Genomic DNA, 13,056 nt, shown 5'->3' with positions numbered 1-13,056 from the left:
TCGTTTTAACTTGATGAGAGAAATCTTATCTTGTAAAATGAGCGAGGGCAGCTCGGTGCACGATCATGTCATGCATATGACAAATTTGTTTGACAGGCTTGATCTGCTAGGAGGGGGGTATCGAAGGCGAAGCCAAAGTCGATATCATCCTCAACACTCTCCCCAAAACCTATGAGAACTTCCGACTCAACGTCGTTATGAGCAAGGCCAACTATACTCTCAATGAGTTTATTGAATGCTCTAGTTTCGGCTGAGGGAGTCATGGGCACGCGCAATGGGAAAGAGGTCCTTGTTGCTGCCAAGGGATCTACTTCTTCGTCGAAAGGCGGAAAAGAAGTGGAAAGGTCCAAAGGGCAAGCATGACCATGAGGCTAGTGGGAGAGGTAAAGCCAAAGTTGATGGCCCTACCGGCGGCGTGAACAAGCCAACGGCCAAGGGAAAGTGCTTCAAGTGCGGCAAGGTTGGGCATTGGAAGAAAGATTGTCCAGTGCTCAAGGCAAAGGGACAAGGTACGTCACAAGTTTTGGTAACAGAAACATGTTTAGCTTCGTTTTCTACTCATTCGTGGGTAGTGGATACGGGGGCAACTGACCATGTTTGTTACACCTTGCAGGGGTTCAACCCAACAAGGGAGCTAGCAAGTGATGAGATCACCATCTCCATGGGCAATGCGTCGAAGGTCACAGCTGTTGCTATTGGAGATTTATCTTTATGTTTTGGTGATGACATTTTAGTTTTGAGAGATATTTTGTATGTGCCGGAGTTTCGGCGGAACATAATTTCTGTTTCAAAGTTGTTTTTGAATGGATATTCTGTTACTTTTGATGGGGGTGTCTCTATCATGAGAGATAACAAGATTATTTGTTCTGGAATTTTGAACAACTCTCTCTATACTATTACATGTCCAATGAATAACTCTGTCCATGTTGCATCTACATCACAAATTCTTCCAAATCCAAATAAGAGGAAGTATTATTCTCATGAACAATATACACATGCGTGGCACCTAAGGTTAGGCCACATCAATCTAAATAGGATCCAAAGGCTCGTTTCAAATGGAGTCTTGAAAGACTTTCAAGCTGTTCCATTTAGAACCTGCGAATCCTGTATAGAGGGAAAGATGACGGCAAGGCCTTTTAAGGCCAAGAGGAATAGGGCCTCGCATGTGTTAGAATTGATTCACTCTGACTTGTGTGGACCGATGTCCACTAGAGCTCGTGGAGGGTATGAGTACTTCGTCACTTTCATTGACGATTACTCAAGATATGGGTATATTTACCTACTTCAACGCAAGTCTGAATGCTTTGAGAAATTCAAAGAATTCAAGGCGGAAGTGGAGAAGAGATTGGGTAAATCTATCAAGTCATTGCGGTCTGATCGCGGTGGCGAATACCTCGGGAACGAGTTCTTGCAATACTTGTCAGATTCAGGGAATACATCCCAATTGACTGCACCGGGTACTCCCCAACAGAATGGTGTAGCAGAGAGAAGAAATAGAACTCTTTTGGAAATGGTAAGATCAATGATGAGTTATGCATCATTGCCTATTTCGTTTTGGGGATATGCCTTGGAAACAACGGTATACTTGCTGAATCTAGTGCCTTCCAAATCGGTTCCTAAAACTCCTGTCGAGTTATGGTATGGGTACCAGCCCAGTCTAAACCATATAAAGATATGGGGTTGTCCTGCATACGTGCTAGACAAGGAAGCGAAGAAATTGGAACCTAGATGTGAAGTAATGTTGTTTATAGGATATCCTAAAGGAACGAAAGGTGGTTATTTTTATAATCCTAAGGATCAGAAAGTGGTTGTTAGCACCAACGCACGATTCTTGGAACAGGATTATATAGATAAACACAAGTCTAGGTCCGAGATTGTCCTTCAAGAAATCGAAGGCAGTGGACAGGCGATTCCATCACCCCAGCCAAGTGTGCAAGTGAATGCACCACAAGACACTGCACAAACCATTGTCACAGCTGTACCACCACCGCTTCGTCGTAGTGGGAGGGTTGTAGTTCAACCCGATCGATTTATGTTCTTGGGAGAATCTTCGGATCTACTCCCTGTTGATGAACAAAAGGACGTCGACCCTGATAACTATAGACAAGCGATGAAAGATCAAGATGCAGATTCTTGGTACGAAGCCATGGTTTCTGAGATAGAATCCATGGATGCTATGGATGTATACGAGAAAACCGAACTACCAGATGGCTTTTTAGCTATAGGTAGTAGGTGGGTATACAAGAGAAAGAGATATTCGGATGGCGAAGTCGCAGCTTTTAAAGCTAGACTGGTGGCGAAAGGTTATACCCAGGAACAGGGTATAGATTATGATGAGACCTTTTCGTCGGTTGCCATGCTCAAGTCTATCCGAATACTCCTTGCCATAGCAGCCCACATGAACCTTGAGATTTGGCAAATGGATGTCAAGACCGCTTTCTTAAACGGTTTCCTTGAAGAAGGAAGGGACATCTATATGCAGCAACCTGAAGGGTTTGTGAAGAAGGGCGAAGAGCATCTTGTGTGGAAGCTTAAGAAGTCCATTTATGGACTTAAGCAAGCTTCGAGGTCATGGAACAAACGTTTTGACGAGGTCATTAAATCCTATGGATTTACTCGTTGTGAGAACTAAAGTTGCGTGTACCGTTTAGATGCCAATGGTGACGTGGTTTTCCTTGCACTTTATGTAGATGATATCCTCCTCATTGGCAACAATGTTGAGCTATTATCGGACATAAAGAAGTGGTTATCCGAACAGTTTCAAATGAAAGACTTAGGCGATGCAGCGTACATCCTGGGGATCAAGGTCGTTCGTGATCGCCAGAAAAAGATGTTGAGCTTATCTCAAGCGTCATACATTGATACTGTGATTGCTCGTTTTAGCATGCAAAATGCCAAGAAAGGCTTGCTACCTTTTAGACATGGCATTCCTCTGTCTAAGGACATGTGTCCTAAGACGCCTAGTGAGGTTGAGGAGATGAGGAAGATACCCTATGCTTCCGCCGTAGGTAGCCTCATGTATGCGATGCTATGCACGAGACCTGATATTTGCTATGTCGTTGGCATGGTTGCAAGATATCAGTCGAACCTTGGACCAGGACACTGGACTGCGGTAAAACATATTCTCAAGTACCTAAAGAGGACTCGAGATTATAGGCTAGTTTACCAGTCAGACAGTCTATTTCCTTTGGGTTACACCGATTCGGATTTCCAGGCTGACCGGGATGAGAAGAGATCTACCTCTGGTTATGTGTTTACCTTGGGAGGTGGAGCCGTATCGTGGCGGAGTGCAAAGCAGAAGTGCATTGCAGACTCCACCATGGAAGCCGAGTATGTAGCTGCTTCGGAAGCTGCTAAGGAGGCTGTATGGTTCCAGAACTACCTCTTGGATCTAGGAGTGGTCCCTAATTTGCCTAAGAGTATCATAATTTATTGTGATAACTCGGGTGCAGTGGCAAATTCTAAGGAACCCAGGAGCCACAAGGCGTCAAAACACATAGAGAGAAAGTACCACATCATACGAGAAATCGTAAACAGAGGAGATGTGCTAGTAGAAAAGATTGATACATTGGAGAACCTAGCTGATCCTTTCACGAAAAGCTTACCGCAAAAGACCTATGAGAAGCATGCTCGAGGGATGGGATTGTGGTTGATGCCACCCACTTAGAGAAAAACTTTCAGTATAAGTGGGAGAGATGAAGTGAAGTTTTGTAATAGCTAGTATTTAGACACATTGTATACTAAAAGTTTTGCTTTAGTATAAGTGGGAGATTGTTGGATTTGTATACTGAAAGCAAGAACTTTATGCTTGTATACAATGATTCCTATTTTCACTATTCTTATCTCCTATCTGATTGTGTTCATGATTGCATATGTATGTTCTTTATCTCTGTATAAGTAGATTATATGGTGTGTTGTAGATCACAGAAGACCATATAATTGGAATAACCTTAAGAGATATAATATGATCACAGCCGAAATAACTCTAGGACAAGTTATTGGTTTAGGCTGCAGTATAGATGGAAGTAGTTTGTCTTGGCTACTTGTCTATACTGGTACGTCATTACATATTGATAGGACCACAGTTTGAGATGTATTCTTCTATCTGACTTAAGTGAAGAATCAAAATCTCGGTGACTTATAAATCTTAATACTAATAAGTATTCAGATATATATGTTAACTCGTATATCACTTTGACTTACTATGGGTGAAAGTTATATACTAACTCGAGTACTCTGTATCTTGGGTGATAGCGGTTAATATATGATATTTGATTATCTGTATTAGTACCCGTATCCGGTATAGGATAATGACATCCCCTTAAGGAGCTCAATAAGGTTTATTACGCTAAATCCTGCAGGTTGATTAAGTTCAGGCGTAATAATAAAGATTGAGTGGTACTGCTTAAGGAATTATTAAGAGATTAATTAATTTAAGCTGTTAGAGCTCTAATTAATTAATGGATGTCGGATATTTTAAATACGGAGATTTAATAAGTCTAAATACAAGCCCCGACTCATCACCGGCAATAAAGGGGTAAGTCAGTATCGGTTCTCTAGTGGAATGAACTGATATTTATAAATTAATTATGGTCTGGGCTGACCATGGATAAATTAATTTATTTGAGGCCCATCTTTATTCCTTGTATCTGGTCCCTGGGCTGGCCCAATGTCTCCTAGCCCAAGAAGACAGATTTTCGGCCCTCTCACTAAAAGTGGCGCCTCCTCCTCCTTTCTGTATTATTAAATACAGTTGTCAGCTCTCAGGAAAATACACTGATAAAAATTAAGGTTTTGAGAGCAGAGGGAGGCGCAGGAAACGTGTGAGGCTTTTCTGTCTTGGGAATTTCCATAGCTCGTTGTCCATCCAACGTTGGGAATTGAGCGGGATACAGTCGAGAAGATCAGAGCTAGAGTCAGAATCTTTCGACGCGATCATCAACCGTTTGTGCATCCGATTCTCAAGTAAGTTTTCCTAACACCTGTGTGCAGCTGTTAAATTCATAGGAGCATGTTAGGAATTAATCGTTGTATGATGAATTAATAATAATCCAAGAAACGATCATCGGGCAATCGAGTATTAATTCAATTTAATATTCCTTCAGTACTTCGTCTTTGTATCAATAACAGGCTGATCATCCTCTATGCTGGAACCCTGTTCGTCTTTCTTTGACATGTTGACAAAAAAAACAAAACAAGGTTAGTAAACAAGAGAAAACCTCACCACCTCACAAACGCTCGTGTATACATACAAAGATGATTCCACTCAACACTCGTGTATCACACAACTTGGCTTTTTCCCTCTAATATTCTTACCACTCTTGTTTTTTTCCCCGATTTCTCTTCTCAAGAAAACAAACTCCCTCGATCTACCACTTGAATTCAACGGACCAACTGCACAATGAGAACACCAAACGCACTCGACGAGAGCACTCGATGACACGCCCCACAAGGAACCACAGCAAACACACAGATTGTATAAGACTCGACAAACAAATGAAAAGACTCCTAGACGCAAACTGGAACCCAAAATCAGTGCTGCGTAGAAAACAAAAAGTACGCCTCAACGTGCTATACTACCCAACGAAACAAAGAACAAAGGAAAGCTAAGGAAGAATAGGTATCGAGACTTGCAATATTCAATGCTTTCTGCTGCCTCATTTTTTTTTTTTTTTGAACTTATATAATATGTATTCCCTTTGAAAAAAATTCACGATGGTAAAATATAGATGGTATGATGTAGTAGATAGGATGGAATATGAGATGGATGTGAGTGGTGTGAATATGGATGATGGAACGTAAAGTATATGGAGAGCAAAACTCTAGAAAAATAGCCCTTACGTAACTTGGAAAACTGATACCAGATGATATGAGAATTGGGGTTTCAGAGCAGGAGTTTCAGAGCGGGCGTCCTCACCAGAGTCATGCTTTCCAGAGCGGGCGTTTCTTTCAGAGCTGATGCTTTCCAGCTCTGCAGTTTACAGAGCTGGATTTCTCGCTAGGGTTATTTTAGCTTGCTGAGCAAGTTTATTTGTTTCTTTTGTTTACGATTGTTTCCTTCTTTGCGTTAGGGTTTCCTATTACCTATAAATAGGGTTGCTATTGTTGGACGAGAGTTAGTTGATTTTTGATAAATAATACACTGAGTTATTCTGTCTCAAGTTTCGAATACTTCTTGATTATTCCAAGCAAGAATTCAACCTATCGGCGTATCGGCGAGTTTATCATCCCTCGTCGTGTGTCATTCAACGTCTCCGAGTTGCTGCACCAATCACATCGTTGGGGTTTAAGGATCCGTTCCCTAAATAACTTCGTAGATTAGGTCAGGGGTTTTGGGACAAACTTCCATACTTTATCTTATTTTCCATTTGGGTTGTTTCAATCTTCCGTGCGTGTGTTCTGTACAGTCCGGTGAAGTTCGTGAGGTTACCGACGAGATTCATATCAGTTGGTATCACGAGTTTTAATAAATGTTAGGTGAGTGTGTTATTAGTGGAAGATGATGGAGTACATATAAATAGGATTATGTACAAAATATTTGGGGATGATGGGTTTAGAATTTTTTTTTAAACTTAGAAGTATAAGAAGATTCGCGCTCGAAGAAAGAAAAATAAATTTAAATTTAATTCTAACAAAATAGGTTACGAAAGATTTTGTAAATTTGAATTTTTTAATTTTTTATGCACATATTAATTGAACGATGTGAAGGTGCATATCTAATTATAAATATAGTTATTTATTTGCATAACGTTTAATTGAAGAGAATGTTTGCAAGATAGCCATACAAAACAGTGAAAATCAATGGTTGTACACAAACATAGTTTCAAAAAATTGTAGTCAGAATTAAGTTTTTAGGACGAAAATATCATCACCCTTTACGTACAAAAAACACATCTCTTTTCATCACTTTCGCACTCTCCCTTTCTGAAACCCTAGTTCACTGCCGCTTTTCCATCACTCTAAAGTATCTATCTGCAAATTTCCCTCTCTCTCTCTCTCTCTCTCACCGCTCTCTCGATAAGCCCTTCTATTTCCAATTTTCTTCATCGTCGTCGCTGACATTGATGCAAAACTCTAGATCCTAATTGTGGACCTTGCTTCAACCATATTCATACCATTCATGTAAATCGAGATAATCAAATAAAGAATGCAAATTATGGACATATATTAATTAAAAAAACATCAATTTTTTGCTTGCTCCGTACTATAGAGGTCAGATTTGAATGGAAAATATCTTCAAATAATAACAAAGTGAATATTCAGATAACCTAGCACACTCAAACTCCCACTTAGATTCAAGTAATAAAAATAAACAATCAATCTAGCCTTCTTGATGACTAGAAAATGCAGTAGGAACATAGATATCTCCAATAAAATCCACCAGAGTTGGATCTTGAGATGTGGTTACACATCCAATCCACCAGAGTGGCAGCAAGACCGCGAAAAACTACACCACGATGTCTAAAGGGAGGTTTGAGTAATCACCGAATGTGATGCCAAGAAACGAGGCTAGACCAACTCCTAAGAACCCGTTGAATATGCTTTGAGAGCCTTCTTCGTCGCGGCATGCCTTTTGAACATCATGAAGGCGTACCTTTTCGCGCGCCGGGTGTTTTTGTCAGTGATTAGCTTGCTCTCTTCGATTTCGCCGAAAGACTTGAATGCCTGGACAAGCTGCTCGGTGGTGGCGTCCCAGCCAATCCCGAACATAAATATATTCTGGTGGGCTGGGTCGGAATCCGCATTCTACACAATATTGGGGTCCTTCGCCGCTGCCTCTTTGAGAATGTCCATGATTTGGGATTTTCCGAAGGGTCCAATAATTCACGGAGGGCTTCTCACTTTGACGCATCGTCTTCTTCTTCTTCATTTGAAGAAGATTGTTCTTTTTCTCCATCCCCGGATTCGGATTTCAACGTCGCTTCTGCTGATGATGATTTTTCAGATTCTTCCTCATTGGAGGAGGACTCTTCTTCTTTGACAACGAATTATGCTTCCTCTTCACGAACTACTTTAGTTTTTCGCTCATTCGTCTGCTGAGAAGAAAGGGCTTTGTGTTTCTTCGCAATTGGAGCAATTGCCGGAGTTTCAATTGCAGTTAATCCATATTTATGTTCTTCTCCATGCTTGATGTTCTTAAGTTTTGATTTAGGGCTATATAAATGAGTTATTTACAAGTATTTAAGTTGGGCTATATAAATAATAAGATTATATGTAATGTTCTTTGAAATTAATTTTTATATATTTATTAATTTATTATAAATTTTAAATAGGGACTATAAAGGTATAATAGTATAAATATAATTAATTTTATTATTATTTTTTAAATAAGGAGCTATAGTGAAAAAATTGAGTGTTGTGTTTAAAATTACCCTTTCGGTTATCAAGTAAGGCCCAAATAGGGATGACAATTTACCCGCGGGTAATAGATATCTGCGAAAACCCGACCATAATAGGTGCGTGTATGAGGGGCATTTGATATTCATGGATAGTTTCGTGGTTACAATTCACTATCCATTTAGTTTGTGGGTGTGAGTTTGGATACTTACTATCCATACCCGCGAAACTCGTTTACCCGCGATAAATATGCGAGAAAATACCTGCGAAATACCCGTGAAATGTCCACGAAAATATCCTTAAAATATGGGCTTTGTATATAACATATCAAAAATGGACCAACATAGCCACAAAAAAAAAAGGCTCAAACACTACCTAAACCTAATATTAACTTTAGAGTTAAAATTTGTCATTTGTAGATTTGAACATGGATGAAAGATGTGGATTTGAAATATGTGATTTATGGTAAATTTTTTTTTGTATTAAATTTGTTATAAATTTATATTTAAACTATGTTTCTCTTATATTCGATGGATAGCGGATGGCAGGTATCCATCGGATAGTGAGTGGCCAATATTCAACGGGTAGCGGGTTGACGGATACCCCGACTAGTGGCAAGTTTGGATAACATTTGATATTCACGAATAGTTTTGTAATTAAAATTCACTATTCATTTAGTTTGTGGGTTTACTTTTGTCTCAGAATTACGAATTCAAAACTTATATTTAATTCAAATTCAAATTCAAATTCAAATTCATATTCAATAACTCTTTAATATGAGTTTAAAGTATTAAATAATTTTACGACGCGTCCATTTATAAAATACGATGTTCATAAACAAATTTCGATGGGATAATTTATAAGTTTTAAATTTATAATCTATTAAATCATGACACATGAAAATTAAAAATTAAATATTAGACTATATGTTTTATTTATATTCTAGAATAAAATTAAATATAATTTTAAGATTAAACAGATATATAATTATATGGTTTGTTGACCAATCAGAAAGCAACATGTGTCAATCTATATGAAATACTCTCTCCGTCTACAAAAGAACTTCTTATCTTTCCTTTCTAGGACGTCCGCAAAAAACTTTCTACATATTTTTGGACTATACCCCACCACTTATAATTACTCTTACTTTTACTTTTTTCACAACTCTCAATATTAGTTATAACATTTTTTCATCACTCCCAATACCTCAACAATTTTTTATTCACTCTTAATTCACTCAACAACTTTTTTCTTAAAACGCGTGCCCCTTCCTCCTAGGAAGTTCTTTCGTTGACGAAAGGAGTATTAAAAATTTCATGTAGATAAATACAAATCATGATGAGCCAATCAAATCACGCCATCGCAGCCCTCAAAACACAATATGTAGCTCACAAATCCACTCAATTTTCACCTATAAATAGATGTCCTTGAAGAAGTTAAAAGATGTCAGAAATCATTTGAAGAGCACAAGAATTTATGGTGAAATTCATTGCTACGAAATTCCCTCCAACAATTAAGGAGTTCTACAAAGAAAGTTGTGCATTTTTTCGCCGAAACCATTCAAATCATTTGATTCAAAAATAAGGCGAAAACTCTCTAGATTAACATTATCAAGTTCAAATCAAAGTCCAAAGGAGATCAAGAAGTTATACTTCCTTCTAAGGATTTAAAGAAATTCGAAGAGAATAATTAAAGGATCAAGTAGATAATTGCAACCTGCATACAAATTCATTTCAATCTATAAATTTTGGATTTGTACGTATTGTTGTATTTCATTTATTAAATACAATAAAATTTGTGTTTATAGTACAATTTTAAAATTGAAAGAGAACTAGACGAATATCACGACTAAATCAAAAACTAAAATTTGAAACACAAAAAAACCAATATTAAGAGGACATATGCTTTGTACCAAATTGAATTAACGTCGTTGCCGTATAAAACGTCGTTGAAAAAAATTAACATAGCAGCTACCACCTCACCAATGAGATAATAGAGAGAGAATAATCGATAGAGCATTGATAGCTAAATACGTAAACGAGATAGAGAAAGATAGGGGTGGGAATCGGGTCGGGTTCGAGTACCCTACCCGAAAAAATCAGGTACCCCGTACCCAAACCCAAATAAGGAGGAGCACCCTATACCGACCCCGAACAGAACTCGATTTCTTAATCGGGTACCCTAATACCCGAATCGGATATTCGAGTACTCTAAATTACCCGGTCAAATGGCAAATTTCAAAAGTCAAATTGTGAATTTGGGTAAATCGGGTATTAGGGTACCCAAATTACTCGATTTGACTTAATAGGGTATTCGAGTACCCTAATACCCGATTTTCTAAGAAAAAAACATACTTTCTATAAGCTTGAATTTTCCCTTAAACCAAATATACTGCATTTTAGTCAGTACGAAGAAACATAGATGTGTGAGGTCTGTGTGATTCTCACTGATGAAAATTTTTATTTCTCAATATATCTCTTCTCGCTCGAGGCCCTCATTTCTGCTAGTAAAAATAACAATAGAAAATAAAAAACAAAAAGTAAATGAAAAGAAGAAAAACTACAAGTGAAAGTGCTTCTGTTGTTTTCCTTTTAATATGATTTGGTATATAATATTGCGAACTGAAACACTTCGGGTATTTGAATTCTAGGGCTAATTAAAATTTGAATTGTAATTACTAATTTAAGTCGGGTATTTCGGATATACTCGATATCCAGATTTTACTACACCCTAATATTGGATACCGACCCGATATTCTAATTTTTCAGGTATTGGGTACCCTATACCCTATCGAGCTCTGATCGATATCGGGTATACCCGATACTTGAACTCTATCTTCCCATCCCTAGAGAAAGAGATGATAACGTCGTTGTCAGATAAATAAACGAGTGAGTGAAATAAGAGGGTGTTTGGCTGAGCTTATAAGCTCCTCAAAACAGCTTATAAGCTCCTTCAAAGTGTTTGGAAAAATAAGCTCATCAACAGCTTATAAGCTCCAAAAATAAACTCCAAGAGCTTATAAGCTCCCAAAAAAATAAGTTCCTCTACCCCAACTTATTTTTTTATAATCTCATATGCAACAATCTTTTTACAAATATTTTTCAACTATAATTTATTATTTCCATCATATTCTCCCTCCGTCCACGATTTAATGCTCCACTTTGGTGTGAGCACGGAGACTAAGAAAACTGAAAAATGTGATGTGGATGAAATATAAGGGTAGTTGACTAAAGTGATAAAGATAGTTGACTAAAGTGATAAAGGTGCTGTGAGTAGGTCCACTAGTGATAAAGTGTAATAAATATAGAATATAAAAATGATAAATGTGTTTTAAAGTGGATCGATTAGTGGCAAAAGATAGTAAATATAGAAAAAGAAGAAGAGTAAAAAGGTACAAAAAGTAGAATATGGCTTTAATTTGTGAACAAAAATTTAGGGCTTAAATTGTGGACAGAGGGAGTATCATTTAAGTTCATTTTTCTTCGATTTTTTCTCTCTAGCAAAAAAAATCCTATCTCTAGCTTATAAGCTCAATCCAAACACTTTGACAATTTATAAACTCTTAAAAATTACATCTTATAAGCTCTTGAAATATCTTATAAGCTCCAAGAGCTTTATAAACTCTTTAAAATAAACTTAGCCAAATATCCTGCAACTAAAAGACTCTATGAACTGAGAAAGTAGAGAGAGAGAGCTGAAAGAATTGAGCGAGAGAGGCTGAGGTAATTTCGTACAGGGGTTAGTAAGGACAATTTAGTCCATTTAACTAAAAATTGATTAATATTTATTGAAACTATTTTAATGAATAACTATTTCTTTTTGGGTAAATATCATGAAAACCCCTGAACTATACTCATTTTATCAAAAATACTCTGAAACTTTCAAAATGTTATTTAAACCCTCAAACTATCAAGTTTTTATCAAATATATCCTGCATCTATTTTCCAGTCACCAGAAATGTGATCTGGCTCGCCGAATCCCAAAATGTAATTTATATTCTATTTTTTTAAATGACATGGCAAAAACAACTTCTTTTCGTACCATATTCTATCGTGTTTATCCATAATTCTAGGTTATTAGCGTGAATTTCAAACACGGTAGAAGTGAATTTTAAATTTAAGAGTGAATTTTTTTTAAATGATATGATACGAAATGACTTCGTTTTTGCCATTGTATCTTAAAAAAAATAGAATATAAATTACATTGTGGCATCCGGTGAGCTAAATCAAATTTTTGGTGATCGAAAAATAGATGCAGGATATATTTGATAAAAATCTGATAGTTTGAGGGTTTAAAGAATATTTTAAAAGTTTCGAGGTATTTTTGATAAAGCGAATAAACTTAAGGGGTTTTCATGATATTTACCATTTCTTTTTTGAGCGAAAATGAATTACTATGGAGTTTCGCTAATTCAAATGACATTTCGCATCCTTCACTCTTTTAATAACGCATCAAAATATTACTCTTTCTTGATTAATTACAAAGAATTAATTACAAAATTTTAGTAAAAGATCCGTTTCCATTCTGGCTTTCGGCTCCTACCACTATTTCAAATTTTGTTCCAATGGCCACCAACGGGGCAGCGGCGATTTCCTCACTACACCCTCCGACACCCCCGTCAGGTGGGAAGTCGGCTTTTGGAAAACACAATCAACAGCAGCAGGCTATGGACACTTCGAACAAACGGAGATTCGAGGCCTACAACCGGCTTCAGGCAGC

This window comes from Salvia miltiorrhiza, chromosome 5 (genome assembly GCF_028751815.1).
Source record: "Salvia miltiorrhiza cultivar Shanhuang (shh) chromosome 5, IMPLAD_Smil_shh, whole genome shotgun sequence".
NCBI classification, from domain to species: domain Eukaryota; kingdom Viridiplantae; phylum Streptophyta; class Magnoliopsida; order Lamiales; family Lamiaceae; genus Salvia; species Salvia miltiorrhiza.
This window is presented reverse-complemented; position numbering follows the sequence as displayed.